The 18,500-nt window shown below is 41.3% G+C and overlaps 1 long non-coding RNA gene across 1 annotated transcript in view; it reads right to left on the reverse strand.

Annotated features, from left to right (window-relative positions):
- Positions 1 to 9,595: 9,595 nt before the first annotated feature.
- LOC116691057 (uncharacterized) overlaps positions 9,596 to 18,500 on the reverse strand; it is a 14,203-nt gene continuing 5,298 nt past the window's right edge. The window contains exons 2-3 of the long non-coding RNA XR_004332415.1: positions 12,973 to 12,984; positions 9,596 to 9,606 (exon numbers count right to left, since the gene is read on the reverse strand). This is a non-coding gene — a long non-coding RNA (uncharacterized LOC116691057). The remainder of the gene's footprint in view (positions 9,607 to 12,972; positions 12,985 to 18,500) is intronic.

Below are 18,500 nucleotides of genomic sequence, written 5' to 3' on the forward strand. Positions count from 1 at the left end.
TATCGATTATCTATCTTACTATCTAACTAATATAATAAAATACATTTTTATAATGCCCTTTACATTTCACAAGGAAATCAAAGGGCTACAGTTAATAGGAGTGTAAAAAAACAGTTTCCAGAGTACGATAACAATTACAAGCAATAATAAAACACCATAGAACTAAAATTAAAACAGTGACTGTTTAAAAGGCCTTTTGAAATAATAGTGTTTTAGGCCTTCTTAAAATCTCCACAGTTTGTGGGGGCCCTCAGGGACTCTGGGAGGGCGTTCCAGAACCGAGGGGCGACTGCCTGAAGCCCTGTCTCCCATGTGGACAGTTAGTCCTAGGTTGGAGCAGGCGATAGGTGGAGATGGAGGAGCGGAGGTTTCGTGAGGTGGTGTGTGGTGGGTGAGGAGTTCACTGAGGTAGGTAGGGCCGTTCCATGAATGCACTGGTGGGTAAGTAGACAGATTTTGAATTGAATTCTTTGTTTAAGGGCAGCCAGTGGATGGATTTCAGGACGGGGTGATTTGATCTATTTGCGCCTCCTCGTCAGGACCGGGCAGCGCAATTTTGAATATGGTGGAGTTTTGCAGGCTCCTGCCAGGGGTCCAACGAGAAGGGCATACAGTAGTCCAACCTGGAGGAGACAAAAGAGGATCAACTTCTCAGCATCTGGTTGGGAGAGGGAGGGGCGGAGTTTGGCATGTTTTGAGGTGAAGGAAGGAGACCTTACAAAGGTGGCGGATGTGGGTGTAAAATGTAAGATTTGAGTCTAGTCTGACTCCAAGGTTTGTGACAGAGGTAGACAGGGCAATGGAGACCAAAAATGGAATAATGCTGAGGGAGGAGGACTGGGTTTGGCGTGGGGTACCGATCAGGATGGCTTCGGTTTTGCTACTATTTAATTGAAGGAAGTTGTCAGACACATCATGCCCTTATCTCCTCCAGGCAAACCTGAAGGCAGACGGTAAGACTGAGGGGGGTGTGGAGTCCATTTTTATGTATAGTTGAGAGTCGTCTGCAAACAGGGGAATGAAACTTTGTGTTTATGATGATGTGGCCAAGGGGTAGTAAATGATGGTGAAAAGGGTTGGGGCGAGGACGGACCTTGGGCACTCACACAACTGACTGTGTGGGGGGATGATTGGAACTGACCTAAAGCCACATGCTCCGTCCTGCTGTGAGGTAGGACTGGAAACAAACTTAGTGTAGGCCCAGAGAGTCCTACCACAGACTGGAGACGGTGGAGCAAGATGTTGTGATCCCCGGTGTCAAAGCGGCCGACAGGTCAGTAGGAGGAGAGATGGTGAGCCTTGGTCAGCAGTATATGTGAGGTCATTCATGACGCTACCAGGGCTGTCTCAGTGCTGTGGCTGCTCGAAAACCGGACTGAAATTTTCATATATGTTGGATATGAAGGTGATGTGTAGTTGGGCTACAACAACTTTTCCAGGATTTTAGACAAAAACGGCAGGTTTGAAATGGGTCTGTAGTGAGCCAGGATGTCAGGGTCGAGTGACGGCTTTTTCAGATGGGGGCGGATGACTGCAGTTTTGAGAGCTGGAGGAACCTGACCGGATTTGAGCGACTGATTGAGGATTTCTGTGATCAGTGGACTGATGGCTGTGATATTGGATTTTAATATGTGGGGAGAGGGTCCAGTGGCATGTGGAGGTTCTCATACACTTTATGATGTCTCCACTTCTGTCTTTGAAGTCCCTGAGAAAACGGAAAATGTGTTGAGCGGGGTTTGTGAGACTAATTTTGGAGGAGGGTGAAACAGTGGCAGAGAGGTTTGACCGGATTGAAGCCACCTGTTGGTGAAAAAAGTCCATGAACCTATTGCACTGCACTATACTGGGTGTAGCAGGTCATGTAGGAGCTTTGAGAGAGAGGTATTGATGCAAACAATTAGAATTACCAGTGCAGTTTGAGATTTTTTGTGAAAGATATGAGACGGCTGTGGTGAGTAATTTAGAGTATGGTTTTGGTGTTCACGGTAGGCGTTTATATACATGTAAACCACTGGAGATGAATTTCCGTTCCAGGGCAGACCAGTTGTTTTCAGCCTACGGAGCTCTGTGTGTACCAAAGGGCTGACTGGAGAAGGTAACTGTTTTATTTTGATTGGTGCATGTAACTCAAGGATATTGTAAAGACTGGAATTATAGTAGCAACAGAGCCATTAACTGATGGGAACTGTGTGACTAGTGGAATTGCTGTATGTCTTGGTTAAAGGGAGGGTGTCATTGCTTTTAAATTTCGAAGTGGATTTGACGTTTGTTTTATAGTATGGACTTGCTAGGGGCATTTTCAGGGAAACACTATGGTCAGACACGCCCAAGTCATAGACTCTCATGGGGTGATGGGGCATTGTCTGTTATTACTAGATCCAGAGTGTGGTTTTATATGTGTGGGTACTGTGACATGTTGTGTGAGATGTAAGCAGTCCAGGAGTTCAAGAAACTCTACAGCAGGACGGTTGGTGGGGGAGTCAACATGGAGGTTGAAATACTCCCATAATGAGTATATTAGGGTTATTGCACAGAGTGATGTGAGTAGATTTGCAGCTCAGGGATAAAACCAGGGTGTGGTTCGGGGGGCGATAGATGGGAGTATTGTTATACTTCTTCATGAGATCTATATTTGAATGAAAGACACTAAATGTGGTCAGCTTCTGGCAGTGGAGGGGGGGTTGTAAATTGGTCTTGCGATGAATGACAGCAAGACCTCCACCACGGCCGGGGTTCTGGCTTCTCCAGGTATGTGTATCCTGGGGGCAGGCTTCATTTAGTGCCAGATGACTCTGGTTTGTGCCAGGTTTCAGTGAGGCACATCATATCTATTGTTTTTCAAGAATATGTTCAAAAATTAAGCTGGTTTGTTTGACAGTGACTGGGTATTGGAAGGTCTATTTTATTTCTGAGAGATCTTACTTGGGAAGATGCGGAGAAAGCGGAAGTCCACTCCGCGTTTTCCATGTCTCCACTTCCATCTCCATCTATCTATCTATCTATATCTATCTATCTATCTATCTATCTATCTATCTATCTATCAGCTTGCAATGTGACTGCCAGCATAGCAGATAATAAAGACTGATAGGAACGATAGTAAGCACACCATTAAAACAATTATTCTTTACAAAAAGATTGAACTGTTGAACAAAATACACTTAAATACTTCAAACAAGAGATCTTATTAAGAGAGATAAACAACAATATAAAAATAAAAAGAGATCATATTATATGTGTATACTGTACAAACAAACATGAACACATATAACATGGTAACTAAAATGACTCCTTCCTTCCGACTCACACTAAAGTATACATTTTGAATTGGACTGGCCCTCTTGGCCAGGGTCAGCTGCCGTATAACGTGGCAGGGTGGTGCAGGTGGGAGGGTGGGTGCAGAGAATATGGTGGGATGGTGTAGCTGGGGGGGTTGTGGCAGGGGTAGCTTGGGGGGTAGGTTGGAGGTGATTGGACTGCCCAGTGGGGCCAGGAACCCATCACAGCCATGTACTTCCATGGCCAGGCTGTGAGGCCCAGCCCCCCATCTGTTCCTCTCCCTTCCTCCTTTTCCCTGGCAAATTAGTCTTAAACTCGTCCACCTGGAGCGACACACATACTTAATAATAATATAAAAAAATACACAGTGTGGCCTATATGAGAAAAATTACATGAAGGCTATGAATACGGCTGTGCAACTACTGCTGATATTGGTTTTAAGATGTATTTCAACTTGCTTTAAGCTGCATGTTGAAATGCACATTTCATGGTCAGATGTCTTATGAGGTATTTATGCATTTATTTAATTTCTAAAAAAGTCCTCAGAATTCAGAATACAAAACTACCTGCTATCAGAAGTATTAACTATAACATGTCTGCAGATGCTCATGTGACATCACATCATCACATCATCTGTTTAATTAACATTATTCCACAACATAGAAATAAAGTGGAGCGCGGCGTGGACAGAAAGATCGCGCGGACATGTGGACAAGCCTATGAAAATTCAATCAAACACTCTACCAAGAAAATCCAAAGTTGGCAATGTTCAATCACAATTGTGGATAGGAAGAATGTTGGTATCTGCATTATCCATTCTATAGCTATCAATGTTAAAATAGCTTGCCATAGGGCTACTCCTTGCCTATGCTGTAAGAGCTGAGGGGAAATGTAACTTCAGGCTTGATAATGCACAGCCTGTGAGTAAGAGACGCAAGACAGCGCAAATTGCGTAAGGGCATGCATCCCTCTAGTTTTATGTGTGTTTGACAATCTATTGAGAGATAAAGCGGAACAATGGTCAGAAAAAGAGAAGGAAAAATTGCAATCACAGCGCATACATGGAACGCAGGCACATCAATCAGGTAATATGTGTCTTGTGTTACAAGTTGATATCAGCAAATGACAGTAACAGTAAAGTTGTTGCTTTAGCTTGCCGTGCATCTCTCTCTCTCTCTCTAGTCACTAAAGTCAATTGCTTGCTTGCAGCCACTCCTGTTTTCTGTGAAGCTGCCAAATTAGAGAGAGTGAATTGAAATACCGTTATTTCATACATTCGATAAATAACACGCAACCGTGTTTAGAAACTGCAGTTTAGAAAACAAATTGAAAAATGGTTTTCCAGCAAATATCCTCGTCGGACAAGGCAAACAACATAAGGCGGTGTGAGCATCATCAAATGGGCACATATTTTAAAACAAGCAAGTTATTACCTTGTCTCTTTGGTTTAGTTACAACTCTGATGCGAGATGATGGCTATCATTGCAGATATACATAGTGCAAATGCTTGTGCTTATATCTTTTTGGGTGGGTCATCTTTCTACATTTTAGAGTCGTACACCTGAAGACAGGTGAGAGTCAGCACTCCAATGCAAAGTAAGATATCGTCAAACAGATCCAGCAACAATTGGGGGTATAGTCTGTTTAACCCTTGTTGTCTTACTTTCAAGACACCTCTGGTATCCCTCGGGTCAAATTGTGGTCATCCAGAAGATAATGTTCTGAATTGAGTCAGGAATACATGTTTATCACAGAAATAAGGTAGGCCATTGATATTCAGGTAGAAAAAAAGTATGTTTGTACCATTTTTTTTTGTAAAAAATTTGAAATGGGTCAATTTGACCTGAATACCATACAAGGGTTAAAATAGGTTGCGGCTAAAGGTCCCCTTTAGTCTTGAAATGCTTATTTGTACATAATGAGTGCTAATATTAAAACTGGAAAATGCTTACACTGCAGAAAATGCTTATGAAGCTGAAAAGCTCAATTGCTAAAGCTAAATTGATTGCTGGCTTCATGAATAATACGGTGGCCGACAGGGGCCAACAGCCCTGCAACTACTGAAACACACATGCTAATAGACAAAACACAAGCAAATTAAGAAAAAACTTCCTTAATTTGAAAACATATGCGCAGCATTAACAACCGGTGCAAATACACACAACACAACCAAATACATAAACGCGATGCAAATAAGAATGCAAAAAGAAAAGCTGATCACGGGAAATAGAAATGGGGAAGCATTGAGATAGTTGGAAAAGTGGAAATGGTTTAAATTACTATACACTTCAATGAAATGTGAAATAACACCAAAATGCATGAAAGAATATGGGACTATTAAGGTTCCTGAAAAGCTGTCACTTACGAATTGCTGGCTTCAGTGTGTAATAAGAAGGAGAAGCTGTAGGAAATATGCCAAATGGAAATGGTCTATTATATGAATTCTAAATGGTTGAATAATACAAAACATGTATGAAAGTTTTTGTAAAAGTTGATTTATAAAACTGAAAGCCAGCTTTAAATTGAATGAATAACCTAAATTAAATATATAATCAATTTTCAAAAACTATGAGTTAGAATAGACAGGCAGGCAGGCAGGCAGACAGTCAGTCAGTCTTCGGAAAGTGCGGGTCATGGTTGCAAAAAATAGAACAGAGGATTGGCCCACTGAGGTTTCATTTTCAAAGGCAGAGCAGGGATACCGAGGCTCGGTTTACATCGATCCCATTTTAATTCAGGTTTCCACTGTGACTTCTAACAAACACCATGTGTTTTGTTTGCTAAAATAAAGTTGGATTGTGTACCTGTGTGAACCAGGCTAAGGTTCTTATGTTATAATTTCTTTTGGGATAAAAACCAGTGGCCCGTTGTAAGATGGGCATACCATAAAATGGATGAATTTGGAGGAACCAAGGCAAAAAGGGAGAACAGGTCAATCTTCTCGGGCAGCCGCCCAGCTGAATCTGCATCACAAAACATTTTACACACAACATTTTGTAGAAGCCTAAACTAACCTAAAAGGTAGGCCCTGTAATGGAGAAATTACATTTAACCAATGATTTTCGTATTAATTATTTAATAAGATCTCCATGCCTCTCAGGAGTATATGAATTCTGTTATGTCGTAGGTGTGTTCTCCTTTGATGGGAGACAACTGGGTTTATCTAGACGCACACCATTTCTTTAAGAATAGATGAACGGGGAGCCTGACAGAAACAGTTGCCTAGGCTGTGTTTATCATGCAAGGTCCCAGGTCGAGGGACAATAGCCCATCCAAGAGACAGATGTCCTTTTTCAGCTAAGATAGAATGACCGGTCAAGATACTTGGCACACGAGGGGCAGATTCAGAAAAGTAAGAGCTCCAATGTCTGCTGAGGTCCACTGATTGTTTGTGTTTGGATTAAACTGTTTTCCTAAGTAGTGACTGAAAACAGGTAAGTTTCCAGAACAAACGGAGCGGGAGGCCCACGTATGAATTATAAATGAATTTATCTACAGTTTGCATAGATTAAAAAACACTAGTAAAAAACAGCGAACAACGCCAGCGTGGACCAGTAGCGACTTTAAACAAAGAGGAGAAATTAAGTGCAATGGCACCGAGCAATCCACTTGATAGTAAATAGCAAAATTTCACTGGGAAAATTTAGGAGGCTATAAATAGCGTTAGGACCCAATACACACATTAAAAGAGCACAATATAACAAAATACCACTGCACACTTAAAAACCTCCACATTAATCACACGCAGGGAATTAATAAAAGGCAACACCTCCAACCACACTTGTAAGCAATAAGGGGTCTCTAAAGCTATCGTTGAGCCTCTAACCAGCCCTAAGATTGAGCCGCGCCCGTCAGCAATATTGCACTTACCCTTCAATAATGATATAGTTTCAAAGAACAAAACAAACCCAACTAAGCAAGAAAACAAAGTTTAGAAATAAATGCCCGTTACTTTAAATGAATGTGGGAAAAAACGATGACAGCAATACTGCACTTGCAGAAAGTCTACAAGTCTTTAGATTTCATTCAGCATGATTTTAATGTCGTTTGACCGTTACTCTGCCGCAAGATTGAGCTCATCTTAACATCTGAAATGTTTGGCTGCAAGCGCTCGCATACAACTCCGCTACCTTCCTGAACTGCGAGCCGAGAGAGAGAGAGAGAGAGAGGGAGCGCGATTACCTGTGTCTCTAAAAACCTCCGCCCCTTCACAGGGCACATGACGAAACGAAGACTGAAACATCCTGAAACTTTTTTTTTTTTCGCCCCAAAGTTTCCCCTCACGTCGTAACAACATCATCTCAAACAGGATTCGGTGTAGCCAAGCATCATAGATAACACACACTCTCACTCAGAAACAAACTGAGAGAAAAACACTAGCGCTCAACACCAATACAGGAAAAACAAACTTGTCATCTTTACAGTTGAATAATGAAAGGTGTGTAGGGATGCGAGATCCAGGGTGAGCCAAAGTTCAAACATCACAACGTATCAGTCCCTCCCCCTTCTGCTAAAGCCCAAAACGGTTTCTAAGCCGTTCCCCGTCAAGGGAGAATGAATGCGTGTGCATGAGCATGATGGGATGCAGTTAGTACCACCTCCAATATTTTAAATCAAGGACATTACACTGTCAGTGGGGGCTAGACTCTGTACAATGAAATGTGGCTACTGAGTCCAGGCTAGTAGTTTATGTAATGACTGAATTTTATAAACCAAAAGTACGTCATAACAAAGAAATTGACTGTACCTGCACCTGCATCATCTATAAATGTCTTGACGTTGACATGTTACTGTCAGAATGTATTTTGGACAAGTCAAACATTACAAGATAGGTATCGTGGAATGTTTGGCAAATGTACTGTAAGAATGACGTTTGTTCTTTTTGACAAGCAATAGTTAGATTATGGATATCTGCAAACATATCAGTTAGATATTAAAGGTTTAAAGTGCCAATTAAAAAATTTTAAATCATTTTGTAATTATTTAGGTTTCGACATGTTACAATCAAAGTGGTAGATAGTTGAAAAATATCAAACTAACATTTGTTAAAAGTGTAGTGTGGAGCACCAATTCTTTAAATACCATCTAACTAGTGAGAATACAATCGTCATATAGGAGGAAACACACACGCACACACACAGACTATTTTTTGGGGCATTTTAGGCTTCATTTTCGACGTACAGCTTAAAATTGAAAAGGGCAAAGAGAGGGGGAATGACATGTAGCAAAGGGTCACTGGCAAATGAACCTGCAGACGCTGAGTTGAGGACTAAGCTCTTTCTATGGATGCTCGCGCTCTACCAGGAGCTACCAGCATGAGCTAGGTAGACTCGAGTCTGTGCTGGCATATAAAGGGCACAGCTCTGAAGTGGTTCAGTCATATCTGACAGACAGGTCTTTTTCTGTAAACTGGGCCTTTTACTAAAATAAAGCCCCGATGAACAGCGGGGTGCCTTCAAGGCTCAATTTAGGCCAGTCTTGGTTCTGCGGTATATGATGCCACGCGGATCAATTCTTCCTAAAATAAACAAATATCCTTTCACTGCTTTGCAGATGATGTCCAGATTTACCTACTCTGAATTCTAAAACAAACTCAGTTGAAGCTCTGAGTAAAATGCCTACATGTATAAAAACTGGAGTCATTGAATTTTTGAACTTAAATGATAAAAAAACTGAAGTTGTAATTTTTGGGAAGCCCGATGTCTCGGTTTTAACAATGCTCTTGGTCCTATGTTCTCAAATGCTGCCCACTTGAAAAACTCTGTGTTTTTATTGACAGTTCTTTTAAACTCGATAACAAAAATCAGTTCAGTGGTAAAAAACAAGTTTCAGCTCAGACTTCTTGGGGAGGGTCAAGCCTTACTGCCCCATAGTCAACTGGAAAACAGTTGTGCAGCCTTGATTACAAATCGCCCTGGACTACTGTACTCACTGTACTATGGCCTTGAGACGTCTTCAGTTCACCGATTACAGTTAGGCCAGAATGCGGCTGCACGCTGCTGAAGGAAAAAGGCGCTATGACCACATCACCCTGTACTGTCGTCTCTCACTGGTGCCTGTGGTTTTTAGAATCCATTTTAAGATCTTAGTTTGGTTTTTAAATCTCTGAATGGGCTGGCACCATCATATTTATCCGATATGCTGGTTTGCAACACTCCAGTCAGAGCCATTAGGTCCGCTGATCAGTTGCTTTTAGACTGTCCAGAACAAGAACTGAAGACCAGAGGGGACAGAGCTTTCTCGGTGGCAGGTCCGAGTCTGGAAACTCTCTCCCCAGATACATTAGAGCAGCTTCCTCTATTGAGAGTTTTAAACCTTTTAAAAACTCATCTCTTTGCCTGCTTTTAACACGAGCTGAGCTGTGACTTTGTGGTTGTATGATTGAGCAAAGCTTTTTATCTGTTGTATTTTGTTGTTTTTGGCATATTCAATTTAGATGGTTTGTTCTGGCATATTTGTTATGCCTTTTCTTATGTGTATATAATTGTACAGCACTTGGGGCGGTTTGTAGTGACTGTTTGTTAAAGTGCTATATAAATAAAAACTTTGACCTTGACCTTGATGAGCTGCCAAAGAAACCAAACAATATTTTAAAACGTGTTTTGTATAAACACAAAACCCAGGTGACATGTGCAAATAGTGTGCGGTTGACCTGGCCAGTGGCAGCCCTCATAGCATAATCAGTTTGTACAAAAATGATCCCCACACCACAGGACAGGTGCAGGAGGAACCTGGACTAACACTGTGGGTAGCATATCTAGAGGGAGTGGCACTATACTGAACCTGAACTTCAACTATATTAAGGGCCACTCCTTTTTTTTGCCCTCTTTGATTCATTATCAGATCAAACAGCATACACGCAAACAGAAGGAGTCCCTAAGCAGTGGAAGGAATTGGCCATTGGAGATCCAAACAAAGTCTCCAGAGGAACAGACCCCTGTTACGCATCGCAGCCGTTGTGGATTTATACCTGAAACTCACCTGCATTAAGGTAACTGATCAGAAACTGTTCTGCCAGGAAGAGAGTGGCTCACCTTACTGTTTAGAATAAGCAATTCCCCCTCAAATTCTTTACACTAAAATAGTTCCGTTTTCTTTCTTCTTAACAACACTGTGGTTTACCTGTTGTCATGTTTAACAGCTTTAAGTTTATTAATGTGCTGGTGATGTATGAAATACAGGAATTTGATTCACTCACCGTCTGTTAAGAGCGGAAAGTTTCCCAAATTATGTCTCTCTCAAAACCTAGAAAACGTAGTTAAAATAGTTCCCTTCCTGAAGCAATTGTCTTACTTCATCTGTCTAGATGTCACATTGTTGTTTCCTGCAGTTGTACTTGTAAAGTAACATATGTAAATTAAAAGTAATTAGAATGAGAAATACGATGGCAATGTGTTTACTCGTAAAATACACATTTTCTATTACTGCCTGCTTTTAACCTTCTTTGTGTAAAGCATTAACGGGAGCTATTTTTTGAAAAGCTACTGTGAAATATAATGACATTTCGTTAATACCGTTCATTATTAAGTTTGCAAGATTTAAGTTAAGTCTGCTTGGGTATTAAGACGGTATGCATTCTGATTAAGTCACGAGAAAGAGGCCATTTCAATTGTTTATATTATTTTGAAGGATTCATATTATGCTTTCCTTATTTTGTGTTATATAAGCCTGAATTGTGTTACAATGTTGGTCGATCACATGTAAAAATTGTCTAAAAAACCTATGTAAAAGTAATCCTGTGGAGCAAAGCAACCTCTTTCAACGTTTTCTGATGTCATTCATGCTATTTCCATATGGTCATTACATGTATTCAATGGTGCAAGGATTAGGTCCTTTCCTTAAGTAAAAGTAGAATACTCATACTGTAAAAAGTCTACGACACAAGTACAAGTCCTCCATAATTTACATTTAAATAATTATATTGAGAGATTCACTGTTACTTTCCCTTATTTGATTGAAAATGAATCCTGATCTTTCCCAAAAATCATGCCGTATTTACTAGTTAATCCTGCTTTAGAATTCTGAAATGATACATGATATATTCCATAAGCATTTCTCACAATAGAATGAAACTGTGTACGTGCCAGTAGAACTGCTCTTTTTGATGTGATGTGACATTAATGAAGCGAAAATCATGTTAAATCCAGTTGGTGTAACTTGTTTCACTGCATTGTTTTTTTCTTTCTTCAAGGTGCCATTTTCCACCAGCCAAGAGGTACCGTCACGTCTTTCCCCACAGTATGAGGTATCTTGTCTCTCATCTTTCACCTTATTTGCATGATGTCATTATTGCCACTAATAGAAACAAATTTGAATAATAGCATGTATAAATATAAGCAAGGCAATTGAGAAAAAAATCCAATCCTGGTGATCTGATCTTATTTATGGTAATGTTTACACTGTAGTAAGGTGTACTATTACCAGGTCGGTGGAGCGATTCCAGATAAAGAGTGACAGGAACATTGTTTTCTGAGACATTTTTCTATAAAAATGTTGAATGTCTCTTTATTGTCGTATGATACCATAGGGATACATACCCATGTTTTGTTTTCATTGGTAAATTGGAGAGGAGAGAACTAAAACTGTAGAATTGCCGTGACCTACAAACCATGAAAAGGATTCACATCCCCCAACTCTTGTTAAATATGGATGCTTGGTCAGTGATGCTTCACATTCAGGATGCGACGCAATATAAAACCCTTCAGACTGTGACGTTGTTCTGTGAAAAAACATAATTAATCAAATCCATATGAAAGGTTTGATCATATGATGGATAATGTTCCCTCGGCAGCTATTAACCATTAATGTTGCGGGCAGGCTACTTAACTACTGTGAGGATGGGAAAGGAATGACAAATCCACTTATGAAAATACTTCAGTCATCTGCCGTATTCCCATAGAGAAATTTACTGTGCAACAAGAATATTGAAACACTGAAAAATGCAATAGTGTCTCAATGAATTACTTTGGTGCGATGTCACCGTAATGGGCATCTGGACGTGTTTAGCAGCTAAGACCTACGACGGCAGTTTCAATTCCACGTCCTGTGCCGCGTGAGAAGTAGGTAGTGTAGTGTTCCCCAGGAACTAACACGTGTCTGGTGGTGCATAATATCATGTGATGCGTAATTGGTCGCGTGATGATTTGTAGGCTGTGTAAGCTAAACAGGGTTATCCCGTGTCACACCAAATATGGTCCAATCTTGCCTGCCTTAATTATGCACATAGTTTCTGTTAATGTAGTCGCTGTTTACTAGTTCATTATTATCTATGCGGTGACGCATAGCGGATACGGAGCGGCAACCTCTCTCCTCTGATGTGGATCGTCCTGATGTTATTTAATTTATTACATCCTTGGCAACGTTATGCTTTACTCCTAATAGTAATACACAGGCTTATATTGTAATCTCGTTAGGCCAATGTGTGTACCCTAATTAAATTAAAACAGTAGGCAGAGTTATAAAGGTCTTTTATTTTACTGCTTGTTTTTTTTTCATGAGTCAGAGCGTGGGTCGTCTTCACCGTCCCCTCCCTCGTGCTGGACGCACACACATCAACGCTGTTCTGATATGTCGGTTCAATGCAGATAAGGAATAATTGTTCCACAGGGTTGTGGAATATTACAAACGTGACTGTTAATGCTGGGATGAGTTGTTGCCACAGCTATCCCACAAGCATCAGCATGTGCACTTCAACACCTCAGAAGTATCCTTATCTCTGTAATAAAGCATATCAAATCGACTGGTGAAGTCAGATCAATAACGGAAAGGGATATGCTACAAATGTAACTACTGACAATGGTAAACGTTTAGGATGAAAACACTGCGTTTGTAGCAGCCAGTTGTGAGCAGGCATCGAAACAAGCCAACTCCATGTTGTCAGTCTTCGTCCTTGGCAACGGCTTAATTAGTGTTAGTGGATTGTTTATACTTCAAAACAGCCTGTAAGTTAACATCTATGCTATGAGTTTTACACCCAGCTGAACGCCGCGTTGAAGACCAGGCTGTTCTGTGGCAACAATGTGATCCTTCAGATGAACTTGGAGCGGGCTAACACATAGGCAAGTAGCAATTAGAAAGTTGTGTATGTCTTGTAGGCTACGTATTGTGTTAAGTTAAAGCTACTGGCTCAACAAACAGCAGTATTTAATATCATATGCCTACTCATTCATAAGATAAGACAAGTGCATTGCACCGTGGGTCGGTAGAGAAACATTTGCAATTGTATGTCTGAGCTGTCTGGATAACGTATTGTAGAATTGAAATAAAGTTGACTTGAACTGAAGTGGGCAGGAGTTCGATCCATTGTGGTTTTAGTAAAGATTGGCGGCAGGTGCATTTGATATTTAAACGACGCGGGCGACGGGAGTTGGACAATTACCTAACTGCATATCGGTTTAAAAAACAGTCCACTTGCGTTTGGTTTTTTCTTTGAGCCGGCTGCAAGATAGAGGGCACTTAGAAAATAAATGGATTACGTCAGTAAGTTAAAATGCGATTGTGCGTCATTTGGACGAGACACTGAGACGCATGTTCTGATTTATCACCATTAGAATGACTTTTTTTTCATTTCTGCCATGCTTCAATTGCATTAAACGCATTGGAAAATGTGCATCTGGGCAATTTTTACTTTATTGAGTATCGAGGATGGATAAAACTCCAAACGTTTTTACCCGTCTGCAGCGTGATAACCCGGTTGTGAGTGGGACAAAGAAGGAGTTGATTTCGCAGGTGCGCATTAATAGTAATTTACAATATAATTTAGGAGGAAAGCAACGGTCAGGTGTCGGCGGCCATTCACTGTGATCTCAAGCCCCTTGATGTATGTATAAAGCAAAGGTGTGAAGGACCTTGGCGTGCGCCCAGTATACCGGTGAAATTTCTGGGTTAGGTGCTTTGCAAATTTTGGCCGCTACACCATTATTTATGGTAGAAAGTTGCACACATCTTTTCACCCATGAGGCCCCAGAAATGCTCACACAACTTACGCTTTGTTTTGTTTGCTGCTTTTGCATTGTTCAGTGGGCATAGGGGGGGAAAGAAAACATTGGAATCTTCTTTTGCTTTCTTGTGTTGACGTGGCCAAGCTTCACTTACTTATATTTAGGTAGTAAAAAAGCGTCAGTATGAAGAATCCTGAAGTGCCACAAAAGAACATCGAATGTATTGGCAAGAGTAATTTCATAATTATTTAATTCCCAGTGTCATAATGAAATTTTTCAAAGATATGTTTTTGGGAGCTCTCGCCAGTGGACAGTTGGAAGGGGCCAATGACGTGACCAGTAGGAAGGATTATGCACCACATCATTGAGACGCACACTCAACTTGGGTAATAATCGCTTCTGTACCTCAGTTTTGGCCCTGCTCAAAATCAAGTCAATTTATCTTAACGGACATATTCAAAAACGATCGCACAGATTCACAGCCCTCACCATTGAAAGACAAAACCGCCATTACATAATCAAAACCTTCTCTGAAATTTTTTTCTGTCGCCATCAAGGACATGGTTCATTACTTACCGCTTGTAAAAATAACCCCACTTGTAATTATTTTATCCCTTCGAAACTTGACTTGATAAATCAAATAGTTTTCTCTACCAATCGACAACGCCGCTGGTCTCCCTTCCCCAGGCAAGAGTCTGGGGTCTCATCGATTCCTCTCTCTCCTTTCAGTACAACACATAAATAATATCTGCCGGTCTGCATACTTCCTAACTAAGCAACATGCCGCCTCGGCCGTTCCTTACAACTCACACTGCATCCATCCTTATCCACAGCCTTATCACTCCTCGACTTGCTACTTAACTCCCTCCTTTTTGGCCTCCCTCAAAAAATCCATCCAGCATCAATACGTCACAATCCTGCAGAACTCAGCAATCGTGTCATCACGCAGCAACCCCCTCATTTCATATTATATTTTCAGCAGCTCTGGCTTCCAGTCAATCAGACGCAATTTAAAATCCTTCTCCATACTTTTCAAAGACACAAACATTGCTCTACACTTATCTTGTAGAACCTAACATTGGCGTCCCCTCACGCCTCCCTCAGATCTTCATCCCCCTCCACTCACTGTCCCCCATGATCGACTCATCACCAGGGGGGCAGAGCCTTCGTAGCCGCTTGCTCCCCAATTCTGGAACTCACTCCCAACCCGACCTCCGCAATATCAACTCTCTCCCCTGTTCAAAACTAGACTAAAACCCATCTGTTCCAGCTCGCTTATCTGTAAATACACGGTTCGTTTTGTTTGTTTTTTGTTTTTTATTTCCGGTTTTACACTTACACTTTCGTTCCCTGTATCTGTCTTTTATTGTCGTATAAGCGTGTCTTGGTGTTCGAAAGGCGATTAAATAAACAATGTATATTCTGAGTAGTCTTATTATCAATAACTAATATTGGCAATCGGCATTCAACCCTTTTCCCCATGAGCTGACATTAGAGGGATAGCGCTATATATCATGCTTACTAACAAGGCTAAGACATTTGCCGTTCAGTTATTTCAGTTTGCAGTTATTTCCTGTTTATTGCTTTATCCAAGGGGACAATGGGTGGGGGGTCTCCACATGGGTAAAACAACCAGATGCTAACTATCAAACAATACCACCTAGGGACTTTAAACCAAGTTATGCTTTTTAGGATAATACCTTAAGTAGAAAAAGAGGGTATTACACTACGGCCACTTTTACAAGGTACTTTTTATTTCCCCAAACATATTGCACTCCCGTATTATACGATTATCCACAATGAAAAGGGGAAAGGGTCAGAGCACGTGTGGATAGCGTAATCTAACTCGGGTGTGTTCAAGGGTTGTATCAACTTACCAACCACGGGCTTACTGGAATTGATAGAAACTGACAAAACGGTCACTGAAATTGGTGTCCGTGTTATTATATCCCATCCTACAAGAGAAGCACCCTAGTGGCATAGCTCTACCACAAGCTGGCCACCTAGCAACCTTGAAAAGACCACAACAAAGTAAAGATATACAACCACAATTGGTCAATATAAAATACAAGCAGACTCACAAAACAGGCGATGAGTGCTGCATGATGGCACTTTAAAAATGACATCTGAAATTCATCACAATACAAACAAAATACTACAGTGAAACGACAAAAGGAAACACCAGAGGCAGCCAGGAGGCAGGTGTTTAAATACGTCAGATAATAAGGGGGGTTTTTTTTTTTTTTTTTGTGGTCAGGTGGAGTACTTCGCATGCTCGGGAGGGTGTTCAAGGGTACCAGTGCGGCGGTGAATACCCACAATGCTCTGCAACCATGCAAGCCCCACTACATGGTCATATGGCGCACGTGTTTGTTTGATTGCAACATCTAGTTAGGCGTGTGTGCGGTAGGATGTGTGTATTGTCTGTAGCTGCTCTTAACTAGAATTGACACTTGCGGAAGGAATGAAGTTGGGAATTGAGAACAAAATCAAGCTGCATCAAGGGCACTACAGCAGCAGGTTTGAATGCAAGTTGAACCCCCCCCACCGCCGCACAACACGAGTCAGGTACTGAAACACAGAACGCTGTAGTTTCGTAATTCACTGCATGTAAACCAGGATTATTGCTTTACATTTCTACGTACTGTAGCATGGGCCAAATAAAATCCAAGATGTTAAGGCTGGAGGCCATGAAAAAGGCAAAAATAGCATTAACAACATTAAAGAAATGTGGTCCTTCAAAAAATGGTTTGCTCTGCAAACAAAGGAAAGTAAAATGGTCTTGTGTAATCTGAACTTTGCATAACATCAAAGCAGGACATGTATACAAGATAAAGGATTTACTGTAAATGTTTCGATTGTAGAGTCACAGCTTTTTTCGAACTAACAAGTACTGTATGTAGCGATCATACTTTAATAAAAAAAACAGACTTGCAGAAGCAAAACAACACCAGTGTAAAACAGCTCCAATGATGCTACGGAGCAATCAGTCTGACCATTGACTCAAGCATAAATACATTCATGGACTTAGAGTCTTAATAGTGTGTCAGGTAAACGTGTTGTTGACTGTGTTAACGCTAAACAAATTTTAAACGGCTCGATTTTTTTTTATCACGAGATTAACCGTTAAGTGGGGCCTAGCAAAATTGTCGTTTTTGTCACAGGCTGTGCAACATAGTAACGTTAGAGAAACAACTACAACATCACACCGGATCTAGCTGGACCGCCCCGGGAAAAACAAAACAAACAGGCACGCACACACACTTTGTTTGGCTGCGCATGTGCCAACGAGTAGTAGGGCTACGTACCCTTTTGAGTGGATGGCAATATGAAGACAATAAAATGGATGAAAGTAAGATTATGTAATGGAAAGTTCAATTTTAAAAATGCCAATATGGATCCATTGACCAGACAAGGGATTTGGGTTTTTCGTTGTCGCACTGAGCTTCCTCGCAGCAGTCCAGTCTGAAAGGACAACGTAAATTGTCAAGATTGACAAATACCACTGAGGACAAGAACACAGCTGACTGCAAATGTCCCTCCGCCCCCCTCGTCTAATATTTTTTGAATCCTTGTATGATGGACAGTTTTACATTATGGCAAGATTATCTGTAATGCAGCCTGTATAAAACCTGGAGAAGAAAACAATGGGTTTGTCTTCCATATTTTGATGAATAGTGGAAAGGAGTGGTGATCTGGTTAAATCGTGGTAGGGGTAGCGGGGAGCCCTGTTGGCTGTTCTTGCCACACAAAGGGACTTAGAAAGTCTTCATATGCTCCTGGCTCTGGACAACTGGCGTCAAACACTATAGCTGGTGTTTGTGAGGCGCTGAAGCGGAGTGTGTGTGACAAGGCGAGGCTCTACTGCCCGAGGGGTTTGCGGGTGCGCTGCCGGGGAGGAGGAGAGGTGACGACATTGACCTTTTCTCAGTCCTGTGCTCCGCACAGCTGCAACATCTACCGGTGTGGCGATCGTTTCAGCTCGGCGCTGCAAATCGTTCCCAGTGTCGGGGGGTTGGGGGGGGGGGGCAGAGGAATTGATTGCTCTTGTTTGCTCCAAAAACACTTAAGGACGATAGAGGAGATTACTACAAATATATGAGGTCGGCAGATTATTGCCGCAACCGATTACTTAGATTATGGACAGTTGTCAACTTTAAAATTAGACAGGGCAATGTGATGACCAAAAATGGATATACTGCTGAGGGAGGAGGACTGGGTTTGGCGTGGGGTACCGATCAGGATGGCTTCGGTTTTGCTACTATTTAATTGAAGGAAGTTGTC

The sequence above is a fragment of the Etheostoma spectabile genome, chromosome 1 (genome assembly GCF_008692095.1).
Source record: "Etheostoma spectabile isolate EspeVRDwgs_2016 chromosome 1, UIUC_Espe_1.0, whole genome shotgun sequence".
Taxonomy (NCBI): domain Eukaryota; kingdom Metazoa; phylum Chordata; class Actinopteri; order Perciformes; family Percidae; genus Etheostoma; species Etheostoma spectabile.